Source organism: Dendropsophus ebraccatus, chromosome 4 (assembly GCF_027789765.1).
Source record: "Dendropsophus ebraccatus isolate aDenEbr1 chromosome 4, aDenEbr1.pat, whole genome shotgun sequence".
Taxonomy (NCBI): domain Eukaryota; kingdom Metazoa; phylum Chordata; class Amphibia; order Anura; family Hylidae; genus Dendropsophus; species Dendropsophus ebraccatus.
The window spans coordinates 60,629,809-60,648,544 of record NC_091457.1 but is presented as its reverse complement, the minus strand read 5'-3'; the positions used below and the strand labels follow the sequence as shown (position 1 = coordinate 60,648,544).

At 40.5% G+C, this 18,736-nt stretch overlaps 1 protein-coding gene and 1 long non-coding RNA gene across 3 annotated transcripts in view; one reads left to right on the top strand and one right to left on the bottom strand.

Moving 5' to 3' along the window:
- Positions 1 to 14,504, top strand: part of LOC138788238 (uncharacterized) — a 67,603-nt gene extending 53,099 nt beyond the window's left edge. The window contains exons 5-6 of the long non-coding RNA XR_011362566.1: positions 11,076 to 11,153; positions 14,259 to 14,504. This is a non-coding gene — a long non-coding RNA (uncharacterized lncRNA). The remainder of the gene's footprint in view (positions 1 to 11,075; positions 11,154 to 14,258) is intronic.
- SALL1 (spalt like transcription factor 1) overlaps positions 1 to 18,444 on the bottom strand; it is an 86,909-nt gene extending 68,465 nt beyond the window's left edge. The window contains exons 1-2 of one of the 2 annotated variants that reach the window (XM_069965931.1): positions 18,378 to 18,444; positions 14,183 to 14,334 (exon numbers count right to left, since the gene is read on the bottom strand). The gene's annotated coding sequence lies outside the window, so the exon portion shown is untranslated. Of the gene's footprint in view, positions 1 to 14,182; positions 14,346 to 18,377 lie in introns of those variants that run through there. The other variant, XM_069965932.1, reaches the window with a different exon arrangement.
- Positions 18,445 to 18,736: the final 292 nt, after the last annotated feature.

The window sequence follows — 18,736 nt, the reverse complement described above, 5'->3', positions numbered from 1 at the left end:
TGCTCTATTATACACACAGCATTGATCTCAATGGGAGATCAGTGCTGTGTATATAGAAGTCCCCCAGGGAGCTTCTTATTACTGTTAGTGAGAAAAAAAGTGTCTTTAATAATAAAAACCCCCTCCCCTAATAAAAGTTTAAATCACCCCCTTTTTCCTATTTTATAAAAATAAATAAACAAACATATTTGACATCGCCGTGTTCGTAATCACCCTAAATTAAATTATCACATTCCTGATCTCGCACGGTAAACGGCGTAAGCACAAAAAATCCCAAAGTGCAAAATTGCGCATTTTTGACCACATCAAATTCAGAAAAATTGTAAGAAAAAGTGATCAAAAAGTTGCATATATGCAAGTAAGGTACCGATAGAAAGTAAACATCATGGCGCAAAAACTGACACCTAACACAGCCCCATAGACCAAAGGATAACAGCGCTGTAAGCATGGGAATTGAGCAATTTTAAAGAACATTTAGTTTTTTTGAAAGGTTTTGATTTTTTACAAGCCATCAAATAATATAAAAGTTATACATGTTACATATTGTTGTAATCGTAACAACTTGAGGAGCATGTATAACGAGTCAGTTTTACCATATGAAGCATGGCCTAAACACAAAACCACGCCAATTTTTTTCTGGTTTTGCAATATATTTGATCAAAAATTAAGTCTGCCTTTGCAAAGTACAATTAGTTGCACAAAAAATAAGGGCTCATGTGGGTCTGTAGGTGAAAAAATGCAAGTGCTATGGCCTTTTAAACCCGAGGAGGAAAAAACAATAACTCAAAAACGAAAATATGCCCAGGAGGGAAGGTGTTAAAGGGAATCTGTCAGCACCCAGGCCCTACCTGAGGTGCTGACAGTGTGCTGTAGCTGGCAGTCCCCTAGTGAGCATGGTGACTTTTGGTATTTTGCTGTGCAGTGGGTTATGCACAATCTCAGGTCTCCTACTGTAATTAAAGAGTCAAAGAGGCAATGTTTGTGCCACACTCTGGTACACCTCACCACTCCTTCCTCCTCCCTCTTTTTCATGAATAATCAATGCTGCCCTGCTTCCTGCTCGCTCAGCTGTCAGGGGTAACTTACCTGTCTAGTGACCTGCCAGCAGTTTTGTCTCTGGTTCAAATCCTCTGATGGATTACCATATCATTTTAAAGGCTATGTTTACACACAGTACTTTGTCAGTATTTTGCATCAAAAACCAGGAGTGGATTAAAACTACAGAAAGACTATGTTCACACACTGATGAAATTGAGTGGATGGTCACCATTTAATGGCAAAAATTACTGTTATTTTAAAACAATGGCCGATATTTACCATTAAATGATGGCCATACACTTAACTTCAACAGTGTTTCTATAGCCTTTCGATGTTTTCAATCCACTCCTGGTTTGGGTTGCAAAATACTGATCAAAATACTAAGCAAAAATACTGTGTGTAAACATATCCTTAAAAATGAAACAACAATGAGAAAAAAAAAACCTCAATTTCATTTCTTTCAGGATATATGAACCAGAGAATGAACTGCTGGCAGGTCTCTAGACAGGTGAGTTACCCCTAGACCACAACTCCAACACATTTGGGCTGAGAGATTCAACTATATCTGAATGTTTCTTCAGACATAAACTGCCTACAGACAGGGCTGTATTAACAGCTCCAGCTGCCCTAGGCACTAAACCTGAAGACGCCCCATCTTCACGCACCTATTGGCGATACCAGACCTGACCAATACCACCATACCCCCCACCTCCCTGGAAAAGACATCAGATTTACTGGCAAGTCTAAACAGGAGGAGGGAAACTAAAAAAATAAAAACTGGTGCTGCCCCCCCTGCAAGGTGCTGCCCTAGGCACCGGACCACGGGTGCCTAGTGGTAAATACGGCCCTGCCTACAGAGAACTGATCTGCAATCAGAAACAATGTTTGACAGCTGAGTGAGCAGGAGGCCGGGCAGCATTGATTATTCATAAAGAACAGGGAGGAGGAAGGAGTGGTGAGGCGTGCCAGAGTGTGCTCCTCTTTGCCTCTTCAAAGCTCCTCTTTGCCTCTTCAGTACAGTAGGGGACGTGAGATTGTGCATAATCCACTGCATGGAAAATTATCAAAAGTCACCAAGCTCACTAGGTGACTGCCAGCTACAGCACACTGTTAGCACCTCAGGTAGGGCCAAGGAGCTGACAGATTCCCTTTAACTGTTACCTAACAGAGGGCGATTGGTCATCTCTGATGTGGCACCACTGAACTAATAAAATAGGATTCACTTTAAAGGGGTTGTCCAACATTTTTTCTTTTTTAATACAGTGGTGCTTTGGATTACGAGCATAATTCGTTTCGGGACTGTGCTTGTAATCAAAATCACTCTTAAACCGAAGCAAAACTTCCCATAAGAAATCACTGAAATGCAGACAATTGGTTCTACACCCCAAAAAATAATGATTTTTTTTATTCTGAATAACGTAAAACAAATGAAACAAAAATTAAGAAACAGCTGGATATGTCATATTATAAGTTACAATACAGCATAGTAATCAACATATGAAGTATAATGTATACTAAGTCATAAACCTGAAAAACCGCAGCAATTTGTAGATACAGGATGGTGCCACAGATTGCCATAATGGCGAGGATGGGAAACACAAGGGCTGACAGAGACTGCAGAGCGCATGAAGGAAAAAGCAGGGCAGATGTGGGCAGATACATGCAGCACTCTCTATCTGCGGAGAAAGGGGTTAGAGCTATGAAGAGATTACCTCCACAGTCCTGTCCTCTGATACAACCCCCAGCCTGAAGTGGATCTTCTAAGATTTGGAAGGTGAGGGAGACTTCCTGGGTCAAAGTACTGTGATGCAGACACCGCTATGCAGGCCATGCCCCTTCCCCACTCCCACCCAGTACAGGGAACTCTTAAATCAAAGCAATGCTCTTAAACCAAGTTACAATTTTGAAAAACTGAGAGCTCTTAAACCAAAACGCTCTTAATCCAAGTTACTCTTAAACCATTGTACCACTGTATTTCTGGCCTGTTGGTAAACATAAAAACCTTTCCGGTGCCCCCGAGGCAAACTCCTTTCAGGAGTGATAGCCAGCTCAGCCAATCCCTGGCCACGGGGCTGTCCTGTTTCAGTCAGTGATAATATGCAATCTACATAACCACTAATTGTAAAGACTGGATAGTAGTAACACTCAATCAGGGAAGAGAAAGGAAAGACATGGACAGTGTACCCTGTGCTATACCATGCCCACTGTCCCTGTCTACTTGCCACTATCAGCCCTAAGCAGCTGCGGACAACCACGGGGATGGTCCCTGACTTAATGTGGCACATAAAACACAGACTAACAAACACAATAAAGTGGGATGAACAGTCTGAGTCACAACGGCGGGCAGCTAAAGTGCAAAATTGTAATCAGAAGTAGATCCAGAAACAGGCAAATAGGTCCAGGCAAGAGTAGTCAAGGAACAGGCTAAGGACGGGTTCACACTGCAGTAAAGATCATCGGATGAACTTAATTTCTGTTGAATTGGGATGCGGGGGCATCCGTGTGCGCCCAAGTCCCAATTCATTATTGCACACAATGAAGAGTGCGGTCAAAGCTATGTGTACACACTGCAGCTGGGATTCCCTCTGACTTCTATGCAATTTGTCTTTTATATTAATCATGGCAGTTGTTGCAATTTGTAACAACGGCTGTGATTAATACAAAAGATACGTTGTGTGAACTTAGCCTAACACAGGGAGACAAGGCAAAGTAAAGCCCCTATTACACAGGGCGATGCAGAGGAGCAAACAAGTACTGTTAGTGCTCACTTGACCCTCATTCCCCACTCGCTGACGGAGCTATTACACACGCCAGCAGCGAGTGGGTAAGAGTCGGCGGGAGAGGGGGCTTGTGGGGGCGGGGAGCTGACCGGGTGATCGCTAGATCGTCCGGGAAACCCATAGAAGATATCAGTGGTCTAATGTCGCTGCTCCTACTCCACTGGGTGACGGCAGCAGATTATTGCTATCTTTGTTTGTATTTTAACATGTTGAAAGACAAAGACAACGATCAGCCAACATCGTTCATGTCGGCTGATTATTGTCTTCTATTACACAAGACATATATCGGCCGTAATAGATGATATCGGGATTACGGCCAATGATCCTTTCGTACAATAGGGCATTTAATGTAAGTGGCACATAAAACACAGACAAAACAAACAAACACAATAAAACTGGGTGAACAGTTTTGCACTGTGCACTGATTGGCAGATAGTGGCTCCGGGCCGCGGGCGGCAGGCTGCAAGGGGTTAAAGGGGCAGGAATGGAATGGAATGGAATGAAAATTCTGCTGCCGGTATGTAACCCCATTCAACTTCACACTACATGGATTTGCAGCGGATTTAGAATTCGGGTACTTGTGAAGCTATCCTAAAGGCCCAGATTTATCAAACTACCTGGAACTTTTTTTTTTCTGTCAACTAATGACAGAGCTCATTAATATTTTAAATCTGAGCTGTGCTTGGTTGTGGGGAAAACCAGAAAGTTTAAGTTTCAGGCAGCTTGATAAATCTGGGCCAATATAGATTATTTGTAGTGAGTTTCATATTTCACTATTGGCTTTCACCAACCACCCAGCATTTTTTTTTTGTAAAATATTCTTAGGATGGTGGGCTTCTGACTCCCAGCACCCCCATCCAAAGATGAAGCTCTGATACGCACCAGATCATCTTTCATTGTTTACTAGACACAGTGGTAAAAACTGTGTGTGTGAGAAACAATCAAGGATACTTGGTATTACTTACAAACATATCCATAGGCCCCCATTTACCCTACATAAACCAAAAGAGTTTAATTTTGGCCCCTACATGGCTAGTATATGTAAGAAAATAAGCTGGTATATGACAGTGTACATTTGTTTTTTAGGTGGAATAAGTTTGTTATTATTAGGGAAGACAAAGGCAGTATTATGCTACAGAAGGGAAATAAAAGAATAACTAACATATATGAAAAGTTTCCCCAAGCATACAATGTCAAAGAAAATATATAATGGTCAATTGTCATTTATCAAGTATCAATTATAATGTATTTCACCCAAGACAATGTAGGAATTCCAAAGTCACAAACAATAGACTGGAGTACATGAGGAGGGGGTATGAAAAAGGGGAGTGGAGGAGGGATGAAAGCAAAAAAGGAGAAAGGGGGATAAGGTAAAAGAAACTGCTGTATGAAAAAGACCATTAGAAGTACAGTCAACCTAAATATGTCGGCATATGTGAGATGCATCTGTCCTCCTGGTGTATACCTCCAATGTACATTGCACTCTTAAGTGTGGATGGTGAAAGTAGACCAAAATAACATAAAAAATAAAAATAAACAAATAAATAAACCAATATAGTAAATTACAGTAAGAATGAATCTTGAAATAATAGATTTATTGTTTAGTTAACCATATAACGTCAACTATCCATAATACACTGTATATAGGAAGAAACAGCCTCCTCCCTAAACATAATAAAACTATTCGGGCTATTCTCTTCACATGGAGTTTTGGTCACTGGCTTAACAACATTCTTCTTAACCCAGTGATACTAAAAAAATGTAACCTGTTGGAAACCCAAAGGATCATAGCCACATATTAGACAGATGCTGTGAACACACAGAGCTATGAAAAATGAAAAGTGTGAACTTGCTACTTTAATATTGTAATATTTAATCTATTATTCCCTGTGGTATGGACCTCCTGTATACCTTTGAGTTGGCTGTTGTTTTCTTAAACTGAAATCTCCTGCTGGAATTTTGCAAGCTGTGTGAGGAGCTGGTAATCCATCGACATACAAACATTATTTACATAGCGGGGGTGACCAGGATAAATGAAAGGGGAGGAAACTGCTGCTTTATTACTTAGTATACAAATTATTAACACTTTCTATGTCATTTTAACCTCTTTGGGTGAGTTAACATATATAGATTGTGGCTCTGGTCAGATTTCCTGGACGTTTACTTTCATTTTAGTGGATTTACATTTCTATACATTCCTATAAAAAGTTCTTTTTACATGCCTGATATGGGGCCATACAAGGACGCAGACAGGCACAGATTAGCTAGATTGGCGCTCGTTTGCAGTGCCTTCAGAAGGAACAATGAATGGAGTGGCAGACCACATGAACTATATAGTTTGTGCGGCCATTTAAATGTATTGCTATCAGACATACATGTCCTATTTACACAGGGAGTGATAAATTTTAAAGCTTGCACAAAAGATGCCATCAGCTAAGGCCAACTAATGGCCAAATGAGCATTTCTAGGAATGATTTTTGGCTGATCATGGATTGGTATTGGTGTTGCCAAAAAGTAAAAGCAAACTGTTTATCCAGCTCACCTGGCGAGTGCATGACCTGAGGACATCACAGTCCTCAATGCAGCACAAACCCAAAAAAGAGAAAAGGGAGGTCGGCACGTCCTAAGATTTAAAAATTCTGAACTTTATTCCAATTTATTAAAATCTCATGGTACAAAAGTCACAAGTAAGGAGACAAAAAGATGCATGATTTTACAGGTTTCTGGCCAGCTGGCCCTTAATCATAGATAGTCTATGTATCTATGATTAAGGGCCAGCTAGCCAGAAACACGTTAGATCGTGTATCTTTTTGTCTCCTTACTTGTGACTTTTGTACCATGAGATTTTAATACATTGGAATAAAGTTCAGAATTTTTTAATATCAGGACGTGCCGACCTCCCTTTTCTCTTTTTTTAGTTATTGCCAAAAAGTAATCAAACTTAGATGCAAAGGCTGAAATCTGGTTGCTACAAGCAACTTAGAATATATTGCCTGCACATCGGCATGATAAATCATAACCACCTAGAGCCCAACCAATGTTTTATATGATAAGCTGATCAACATGTAACCCTCCAGTTTAAGGGCATGTTCACAGGCAGAATCCCGCCTGATTCAGTGTCAGACCGCATCTCATAGAGATGCGGTCTGACACTGAAGCAGGCTGGATTCCATGGCGGAGAGTTCCGCCGTGGAATTGCGCCCTATTTGCTCAGTGTGAACATGCCCTTAGTGTTTACAGCTGCAGAAAAAAATGTGCAACCACAGGCCGGTTCCACATAGTTGTAACATGGCCGCATTTTTCTATCCATATTACTGCCGCAGCCTGACTGCAGTTCTAATTACTCAATCTAGAGTGCGTAACCAGCTGGTTACAGGACCAGAGCAAGAACCCCGTATATCTTGGATCAGCGCAGAAGTACTGTGGTATGTACACGGCGGTACAGGCCAACTTGGTATACTCACGGAGGGTCGATTCCAACCACGGAGGATGTAGTAAAACAAATACTTTTATTTGCAACGCGTTTCGGCCTTAACATATACAAAGGCTTGAGAAAGGCCTTTATTGTATATGTTAAGGCCGAAACTCGTTGCAAATAAAAGTATTTGTTTTACTACATCCTCTTTGGTTGGAATTGACCCTCCGTGAGTATACCAAATTGGCCTGTACCGCCGTGTACATACCACAGTACTTCTGCGCTGATTCAAGATATACGGGTTCTTTGGTCCTGTAACCATCTGGTTACGCTCTACATACGCTCTACATACTTCTCCCCCACCTTTGGTGGTGATACCCTGGAATAGCCGCATAGTACACAATTGCCTTCAATAGAGTTGTGCCTAACCTTGCACAACTCCTCCAGGTGAGTGAATCCTTGTAGTCACCTTCTACCACACACCTGGCTCCTTCTTACTACACAAGGAAGCACCCCTCCTCTCCCTCTCTTTTAATTGCTCAATCTGGCAGCTGCATTTAGGCTGGGAATTATTGTAGCATATTATACTCATATGGGGCATAGGAGGCAAAAGACAATTTTGATAACGATCTGACAGAAAAGGCAGAATTGGTTTATAATAGACCAGTTTAGTCATAGGTGGTTTAGTGCAGATCCAGCTCCACCTGAATATAGAATAACAAAGGGTGCTTAGTCCCTGCAGCTCTGTATATCAGTTATTGGAAAAAAAATATTTGCAACAGAATTTTAATTCCGCTATGAGTATGAAAACGCTGTCCCTTTTAACCCACCGGAGCTTAGTGAATACTTTATCAGCCTGTGTTTCAGACTGCTTCTCTGGTTCCCGGCTCCCTGACGTTCCACCCAGCCAATCAGTGTGCTGTCCCACCGCAGCCACTGATTAGCTAAGCGGGACGTCAGGGAGACAGGAGCCACAAAAGCAGGCTGGAGCATGGACTGGTAAAGTATTTACTGGACATGACGGGTTAACAGGGCCGCCATTTACATACTTACAGCGGGATGAAAATTCTGCTGCAAATATGTAAACCTATTCAAACTGACAGTACAGGAATCACAGCGGATTTCACTGCAAACTTGTTGCGATTCCGTTATTTATGAAACCACCCTAAAGGAAAGACTTGAATAAAAAAAAAAAATGCCACAAAAAGTTGTACGTAAAATAAACCTTAGGACTTTTGCTCTTCTATTACCTATTGATACACATGTACATAGTTAACTAGATAATCTATTGTAACTCTCTTCCCTTTGATATGGCCAGTCACTATTTGAATGATATAGCAAATAGCTGAAAAAAATGGAAACAGTGTTCCATTGTGTAATATGTAAATTCTGTGTCAGTTTGTTTCACACATAAAGGAACATTTATTAAGACTGGCATAGGAGAAAATTAGGCCCCACCTCCATTGACCCCACTGGATTTACTAAGAGGCACGCGACTCTTAGCAAACTAGGCGCGGCCTGGACCTGCTGCATAGGAGCGCAGAAATATACACCTGCTCCTAAGCTGGTGTAGATTTCTGTCATGATTTATGGCTGGTGTAAGAATCTGCACTTTCTCCTTAGCAGGTTTCATAAATGTCCCTCCTAGTATTTTGGTTGTAGTTTTAGCCAAAACCAAGACTGGGTCAAAAACAGAAAAAAAGTGCAAATTGTTTCATTTGGCTAGAGATTTGGCTAGAAATATTGACCAAAATGCCACATGAGTCTTTTTATAAAGACAGTGCAAGGGTGTACAAGACCAATCAAAGTTTCCAGCTGTGTTTTATACATGTCTTAAAACCGGTGGGGATTTTTTCGAAGCAGTGTCTCCAAGGGCTCAGTTTTTCTTTTAATTCTGGTATGTTCCAATGCGGACACATGCTTGCCATGTAATATCACAGTTGCATCTTCTCATTTAAGGAAAGTGCACATCCATTTCTAAGGGTATTGCCCTTGTGTCAATGCATTATTGATTAAGACTTATATATGGAAACCTAGTGATTCCAAAGCAAATCAATTTGCATGTGATTCTATTTTTAATAGTTACTTTTTATTTCTCTTTTGCAGAGTTGAAGAATAAAATGTGGGATTCATAATTGATTTGTGATTATGCCGCGGTTTCCTTTTCAGATCAGTTAATTGGATAATTTAGCTATAAAATCCACCTCAACCACGTTATGTTATTTAAAGCCAACCTTTTTGTAGAGTTTTAACAGCCTATTAAAATGTAACAGTTTAAATCTGTATTTAATCAACATCGTTATCAAAGCAGTTTGTTACGGCTACCCCTACAATATTCCAGGAAGGAAACCGGGCTCCTGATTTGTTTTGATATTAAAAATACAGGGAATTACAGTGTAACAGACTTATTCACATCTATGATAAAAATGGGGAACTGAAGACATTCTGTGTGCTGCCATATGGTACCTCCATACTATACCAAATTTATTCTACTTTAGAGATACAGCAAGTTCCTACACAGATGTGTTGATGCCATATTATGGATTTGTATGTTATATGTTATACAGCTATATGAATTAGGCACTACTACACCATATTGTGCATTGGGTATGCTTTCCATCCTGCGTATGGATATGGTCAGTGTTAAAAAGGTGGGATGATGAGGATCCCAGCAGTTGAAACCCCACTAATATGAATTGGTCGATTATGTTTGCAATTTCCTATTACTACAATATCCTTTTTTTCATTGAGAGAGAAACTATTATCAATGACGAAAAACACTGAAGGTCATATTAAGACATACATAGTGTGCCTGTGTTCAATGTCACTATTCCATATGTAACAAATGGATTGTACTGTGATTGTTCTTTTCTGTAAATTCTGTTCAATAGATCCGAGTGGTTTCTAAGTGGGGTAAGTTAAAGATGTATATTTAACCCCTCGAACATCTGAAAGAAACTGTACTGACGTGTTAACTTGATCACAATGATGCATTTAACACAATGTTCTAAGAGTCTGTCACGTGGGGGACCAAGGCAAATCCCACCCTACTCTTTTCAAAAGTTTGGTTCGGCAGGTACGCCAAACTTCAACGTAAAGTTCGGATTTGTCCAACCTGAAACTCAAACAAGCCACACCAAAACAGCTAAATGATTTCAGGTGTTCTGCTGTTTTACTGCTGTTAAAAAATTCAAATGTTTCCTGCAGCTGCAAAAATCCCATTTAGCCAATAACTGACTGAGACTGGACAGCGCGGCAGCCAGTGATTGGCTGAGCCAGCTGTCACTCTCGAGACATGAGCAACAGTCTGCTCAGCCAGTGATTGGCTGTGGGCTGTCACTCTACTGCTCAGCCAATCACTGACTGACTGAGATAGGACAGCGCCGTGGCCAGTGATCAGCTGAGCAGGCTGTCACTCTTGTCTCAATTTAAACAAAACAAAGTCAAGAATTATAAAGAATTGTAGATGATTGGAACAAACTTCAAGCAGAAGTGGTAGGTAAATCCACAATAACGGAATTTAACCATGCCTGGGAGATGTAGTGCAATAAATGTTCAAATTTATAGGTATGTATTAATATTGTTATACATTCAGCAACAAGTCCGCTCTCCATTTTTGTTTGCTCCATTGCAAGATAATAAGAAATTGATTACTAAAAGGGCAGACTAGATGGACCAAGTGGTCTTTTTCTGCCAACACTCTTCTATCCATCTGTGTAAACAACAAAACTAACCCACAAATACTTACACATGCACATTGGAAATCTGTTTTAAAAAAAAAAAAAGTTTAGTTTTCATAAATTTTATTTAAAACTTTCTGTTTCTCACTTTTTTTTTTAAAGCAACATCTAACAATGGGAGGTTGTCCATGCCTGATGGGAACGAATGTCACCTGCTTAGTCACTGTATTGATTTGCAAAGTAAGTGACTAAAGCTAACTATACATGTGTTCAGATTTCATGTCTGACTAACCTCCGATGTCTTCTTAGGTGGGAAACAGCAACTGGAAAGCCTGCAAATTAACCTACCCAACTCTTTGTTTCAACTTTTATGTGTGGTGCCAGACATGTCTGGCAGCTGTGTATCTCCTTTACTGAATAGAAACAACATGCGCATTTGATCAAATTGAATAGACTATTCTATGAATATGGGAATCTTACCACACGTTTGGCCAAACAGACAACACAAATCCTGTAAAATTGTATTAGCTGCCTTTGAAGTTACTTTACCTCTATGATAATATAGTTTACTTCAGATGGCAGATTCATATATTACGGAGCCGTGATAAAAGACATATACTTGACAAAAGTACCACTACTATACTAAGAAATCCATAGTAATAAACACATCTTTAACATGTATTTTTAATGCAGTATTTGGTCATTCTGGGACACAGTTCTAGGACATAATTTTGATTTTTGATAATGAACAGTGTAAAATGCTTTTGCTGATTGCTGGGTTTTACATTTTTACAATGTCAAAATGATATCATAATGAAAAACAGACATTGGGATATTAGTGTATACAGGTCTATTTTAAGGTGTCTATTTCCCTTTAACAACTGTAGGCTAAGTAATCGTTGGCCAACAGTTGTCCCTCCTGTCCTTGACATACCTAAGTGGGTTTGGTACAGCCAATCGTTCGTACGTTCTCTATATGGAGGGATAAATATACAAAAAACAGCAACAAGTTGAAAAAAACAAACTGCACCTCAAAAATAGATCATTCACATAACTACATAAATGCAGGGGACAAACGTTAACAGGATTTAAAAAATACCAATATCTCACCCCCCATGATATGGTCCAGCGAACCCTTACCCTCCAATACAATACTCTATGAGGCAGCCATGAGCAGACATGTATAAAGCAAATACAGCAGAAAAAAGTGTATATATATATATATTTATTTTAGAGAGAGAGAACAGGGACTGCTATTTATTTGAATTGTCACTATTAGAGATGAGCGGGTATGCTCTCTTTAGTATAGTATTCGTTTGAGTATTGGGCTACTCCGAAGTACGCGATACTCAAGCGAGTATTGCATGGTGCTCAGGTGCTCTTTAACAAAAAAAAAGCTTGTTTAAGGATGTTGAAAGTTGTTGAAAGAACTTTATGAAGGATGTGGAAATGCATAATGCATTTTAACAGCCTTAATAAACAAAAGAAGAGCCCATGGAGCCTCATTGAAGAGTTTTGAAACACAGGACTAGCCAGATATCCCTTCGGGAAGGACCCAGCCATACTTACCAGAGTGGACTTTTAGTTATAGCACTATAGACCCTCAGCCAATCAGCTGCTAAGGCAGGACTGCTGAGCAGAAATAGTGAAGACAAAAGACTGGAGTGGTAAGTATAATTTCCTGGCTCCCCTATCCACAGATAGAGCACAGTCTGATTTAAATGAGACTCAATACTCAAACTGAGCACTAGAGTATTGAAAAATACTCTTCTTGAGTAAGGAGCATTCAGGTATTTTGGTGCTTGCTCATCTCTAGTCACTATGTAATGTTACCCTCCTCCTGCATCATTCACTGCAGGGGAAATGTCTGATCAGAAATGGCTTCCCCAGTGACAACAACTGATTGCCATTGGTTAGAGAAGCTAGAATTATGATGATCCAGGCTAAGTTATCCACCTTTATCCAAACCCACACACCGTATACGCAGCTTATTTACTGCTGCGATACACAGCAAATACGCAGCAAATATGCAGCAGATTATATATAAATAACTGAACACAGCATCAAATCTGCACCACCAAATCTGCTTCAAATCTGCTGCGTATTTGCTGCGTATCTGCTGCGTATACGGTGTGTGGGTTTGTACCCTTAAAGTTTTTTTTTTTTAAATCTATTCAAGTAACAATATACTCTGTAATCATATTATATATAGAAATTCAAAGCATTCTTTCTTTATATCAATCCAATACATACAATACCTGTTATATTTTATATATAATAACCTATAGACTCATAGTATGACGTTTTATTAGGCAACTTATTATATTCTTTATCTTTAACTCTAACTATAACCACAAAGTAACCAGCTCTGAACTAAAAACGTACAAACTTTGCTTTTATCCTGTATATAATACAAACATGACCCAATGCTGGAACAAAATTTAACAAAAGTTAACGTAAAATTACAGTAGGTATCTTCAAGCTTTGGGCACCATACATTATTTCCTTTTATTGAAATGTGGACTTGTATGCAGATTTCTGAAGAGAATGGAAGAAACGTCTATTGCTACAGAGCATGAGGGGGAGGGAGAGGCAGCAAGCTATTCCTCTTTGTTATCAAGCGAAATGACTCTTCAAATATGACAATAAATCACTGGTGAAATCAATCTGAGAGGAGGCAACTGTGCTCCGCTGATAATGCATTAATCAATATTTAATGTTTACACTTTAATTAATGCGAATGTTGAAAGCTCGGAGAGAAAAAAAAAAGTGGTGAAAAATATACCACCTCTTATATCAGCTCCTTGCTTGTCTGCAAGACTTTGATTGGGACTTAAATTGATCACTGTGGATCCTCAGGATTTTCTGGCGGAGGTTAGTGATACGGGCTCAATATCTTTTGCTCCCAGATTACTTCTAAACACAAAGATGGGACAAGATCATAACATGATTTAATGACGCACACTTCCAGCATTTTACTTGTCTTACAGTCATTGACATGAAAGGCGAGCTGTGACTTTGAGAAGGCGTAGAATAAAATTTATACATTTCAGTCTATGTTGATTTAAAAGTCATGACTATTAAGAAGAGCTACTCTGTAGATGGTCCTCAAATATTATTGTAATGGTATTGATCCCCTGTACACTATTCCTCAATATCTGGCAGTTTTTTTTTTAATTATTATATAATGTAATCTAGTTATTCGTTCCGATTCCTTGATCTTAGTGAGAATTATAAGGACTTTACTTATTCCTCCTATAAACCATTACCTGGTCCTTTAGCTTTGGTTCAAAGTAGGATAGATGGACATTAGATTACCCTTTTCTTGTCCTTTTGCCCCTGCAGGAGATTCTTTAACCAGAAAAGTCGGAAGCAGGAAACACCAGGTTCTATCACGTTTCCTATCTGTGAAGTGCTACAGCTGGCAGAAGAGATGACATGTTGAAAAGAAAAATCAAACAGTTGTAAACTCTCCGCTATGACAATGACAGATGACACTCAATACATTTTGCATCTGCTTCAGATGTGGCTGCATAATTTATCTACATACTTGTATGTCCAGAGATCTAAGATAAACTATAACGCTTTACGTAACCATGGAATAAAAAGGCAAGAGTTCTTATTTTTTTCCTGAAACCCAGTGAAATTTAACAATGTAGTCCTAGAAAAACAGAGAATAAGCCAATTTGGCCAAATTAGTGGGTAGATGACCTTTGTTTGAGTTGTCTCTGGTTACACAGAAATGGTTGTATTCCTGTACTGAAACCAGCATGTGTAATGGAGACCACACAGTAAGCCACCATCATTTCCATATTACTAATAGACACTTTTGGTGTCTTCTGAAAGATATAGAACCAAATGACTTATTGTCACTAAGAGACTCCTATATATATTTAAACTATTGCTGTGAACCTTTTACAGCTGCAAAGATAAGGACCAAGAAAAAACACCAGTACTAGTAAAGGTACTTTTACCCAGGCCGATTATCAGCAATGAACGTTTCTAGGAATGCTCAATGTGCCGGTAATCGGTGCATGTATAAGTGCCAGAGATCAGTCCACAAGCGAGCAAATGCCCACTTGTCGGTTGATTTGATCTTTTGTGTGACACAATAGATCATTGTTATTGGCCACACACCTCTCTGTGTGCCTTGTAAAGGCACTGCAAATGAGCACCAACCTTCAATTGAACCCTAAAATGGAGGCATTGCCATTTGTTGAAATTTCTTGACGCTACTGTTCTTTATGAAAACTTTTGATTTGTTACACAGACATGTCAAACTCACACTTGGTCTCAGTCTTAAGACGCACCCTGATTGGAGTTATAACCTTCATAGATGATAATGAAGCTAGACCTCTGTATTTAATCAGATTAAGAGGGTTGACAGATAATAAATTTCACTTAGCTATAACCCCTGATCACAGCAGGTCTCAGGAATTAGACCTGGTGTAATCTAAACTTTTGACATGTCTGTGTAGCATGTCAAAAGTTTACATACATTTTTGCTTTTTCATCCCGGCTCATGAACAGATTATGGCTCAAGCGGCTCAATAGGCTTTTGGCCGTAATATTGTTGTTGCCATGATCGGTAGCCTTGCTTAAGTATGATCTCTTGACAGAGGCAGCTGGCACTCCCCCCTATGATGACCACATGAAACAAGTTTAACTGCTGCTCTTGGTTACACAGACAAACAATACAGAGCCGACAACAGCTACAAAACTGGTTATCTTTGTTCTGGTACTGTACCTGTTAAAACGGCTAATACTGATCAGTTCCCCTTAAACTGTATACTCTTGAAGATGACCAGATGAAATTACTGAACTTTAGGTCAGTTCCCCCCCCCCCCCATAGCTGAGCATTCCTGTTTTCTCTATGGGGTTGAGGGGTAAGCCATAGTGAGATAGCTTTCACTGTGGTATATCTCTCCCCAAAAAAAGGGCTTGGATGTTGATTTTCCATCACACCCGACCCCTATCTTGACAAACATAATAGTCAGGAGATCCCCATACACCTTCGATTGAACGCGAGAGATCCCCCTACACCTTAGATTAACCGCCAAAGCATACAGGTCACACAATAGGACTGAGACAGAAATTTAAAGTAATCACGGACGGTTAAAAATGTAAAATTTTGAAATGACAGTCCCCCTTTAAAACTAACCCAAGCTTCTTCTGATAGATGACAGAATGTATTTTATGGTCAACACTCCTCTGTCTGGGGATAGGGGGGAATCTTCCTCCAACCATAGTATACATGGGCATTGGTTAGTTCAAGAACTTGTTACTGAACATAAGGTTTGAGGATTAAACCTATTCATGACACTGCCGATTTAACAACCCACTAATACAATTTAGTGTAAACTAGAAAATGGACCCAGCTCTGCCTGGGTATAAAGTGTCAGTGTGTTAGTTAGATTTGTTCTAAGGTGCCCAGAAGGCCAAGCTAAAGGTATTGTTTCATCTGAGTTAATCAGTGTAATTAGTGTATACCTGTAGTGCATAGTTGGAGGGGTTCTGTATACCCGCAATGTATAGTTTTTAGGGGTCTCGCATATCTGTAGTGCATAGTTGGGGGGTCTGTATACCTAGAGTGTATAGTTGGGGGGGGTCCTGTATACCTGTAGTGTAGTTAGGGGGGGCTGTATACCTGTAGTGTATAGTTGAGGGAGGTCCTGTATACCTGCAGTGTACAGTTGGTGAAGGTCCTGTATACCTGTACTGTATAGTTCGGGGATCCTGTATACCTGTAGTATATAGTTGGTGCTGTATACCTGTAATGTATAGTTGGTGGAGGTCTTGTATACCTGTAGTTTATAGTTTGAGGGTCCAGGATACCTGTAGTGTATAATTGGTGGAGGTCTTGTATACCTGTAGTATATAGTTTGGGGGTCCTGTATACCTGTAGTGCATAGTTTGAGGGTACTGTATACCTGTAGTATATAGTTGGTGGGGTTCCTGTATACCTGTAGTATATAGCTTTGGGGTCCTGTATACCTATAGTATAGAGTTGGGGGGTGCTGTATACCTGTATTATATAGTTGGTGGAGGTCCTGTATACCTGTAGTGTATAGTTTTGGGGTCCTGTATACCTGTAGTGTATAGTTTGGGGTCCTGTATACCTGTAGTATATAGTTGGTGGAGGTCCTGTATACCTGAAGTATATAGTTGGTGCAGGTCCTGTATATCTGTAGTGTATAGTTTTGGGGTCCTGTATACCTGTAGTGTAAAGTTTGGGGTCCTGTATACCTGTAGTATATAGTTGGTGCAGGTCCCGTGCACCTGTAGTGTATAGTTTTGGGGTCCTGTATACCTGTAGTGTCCTGTATACCTGCAGGGTCGTATTTACCATTAGGCACCCATGGTCTGGTGCGTAGGGTAGCACCTTGCAGAGGGGCAGTACCCTCCCGTTCAGACTTGCCAGAAAATCTGGTGTCTTTTCGAGGGGGATATGGCGGTATTGGTCAGGTCTGGTATAGCGGTGTTATCCAGTCACAGTATGGCGGTATTGGTCAGGTCTGGTATGGCAGTGTTATTCAGTCACAGTGTGTCGGTATTGGTCAGGTCTGGTATGGCGGTGTTATCCAGTCACAGTATGGAGGTATTGGTCAGGTCTGGTGTGGCAGTGTTCTCCAGTCACAGTGTGGCGGTATTTGTCAGGTCTGGTATAGTGGTGTTATCCAGTCACAGTATGGCGGTATTGGTCAGGTCTGGTATAGCAATTTTTTTTAGTCATATTATGGTGGTATTGGTCAGGTGTGTTATGACAGTGTTACCCAGTCACAGTTTGGCGGTATTGGTCAGGTCTGGTATGACAGTGTTATCCAGTCACAGTATGGGGGTATTGAACAGGTATGGTATGGCGGTGTTATCCAGTCATAGTATGGCGGTATTGGTCAGGTCTGGTATGACAGTGTTATCCAGTCACAGTATGGCGGTATTGGTTAGGTCTGATATGATGGTGTTATCCAGTCACAGTATGGGCGTATTGGTCAGGTTTTGTGTGGCGGTATTACCCAGTCACAGTTTGGTGGTATTGGTCATGTCTGGTATGACAGTGTTATCCAGTCACAGTATGGCGGTATTGGTCAGGTCTGGTATGGCAGTGTTATCCAGTCACAGTATGGCGGTATTGGTCAGGTCTGGTATGGCAGTGTTATCCAGTCACAGTATGGCGGTATTGGTCAGGTCTGGTATGACAGTGTTATCCAGTCACAGTATGGCGGTATTGGTCAGGTCTGGTATGGCAGTGTTATCCAGTCACAGTATGGCGGTATTGGTCAGGTCTGGTATGGCAGTGTTATCCAGTCACAGTATGGCGGCATTGGTCAGGTCTGGTGTGGCAGTGTTATCCAGTCACAGTATGGTGGTATTGGTCAGGTCTGGTATGACAGCGTTATCTAGCACAGTATGGCGGTATTGGTCAGGTCTGGTGTGGCAGTGTTACCCAGTCACAGTTTGATATACCTGTAGTGCCCTGTATATAAATGTACTGTATAGATGGAGTAGGGGGTCTACCAGTTATTACTTTGGATGTTATGAGGCAGCTGCCCTAGAAACCACAACTCCCTGTGAAAATGAAAGCAGTAATCCTATTGGTTGCTAAGGCTCCAACTGCCGCGTCTGCTGCAACTAATTATATCACCTGTGTTTGCAGTGAGGAGATTTTCCCATTCATCTCTATGGGGCGCTCGGAATAACATTCCCGGGCACCCCATGTATCTGTGTGCCAAATTTGGGGTCAAGCGGTTCAGTTGTTTGGAAGTCTATACAGGACAGACAGACAGACAGACAGACTTTCATTTTTATGATATAGATGAAAAACA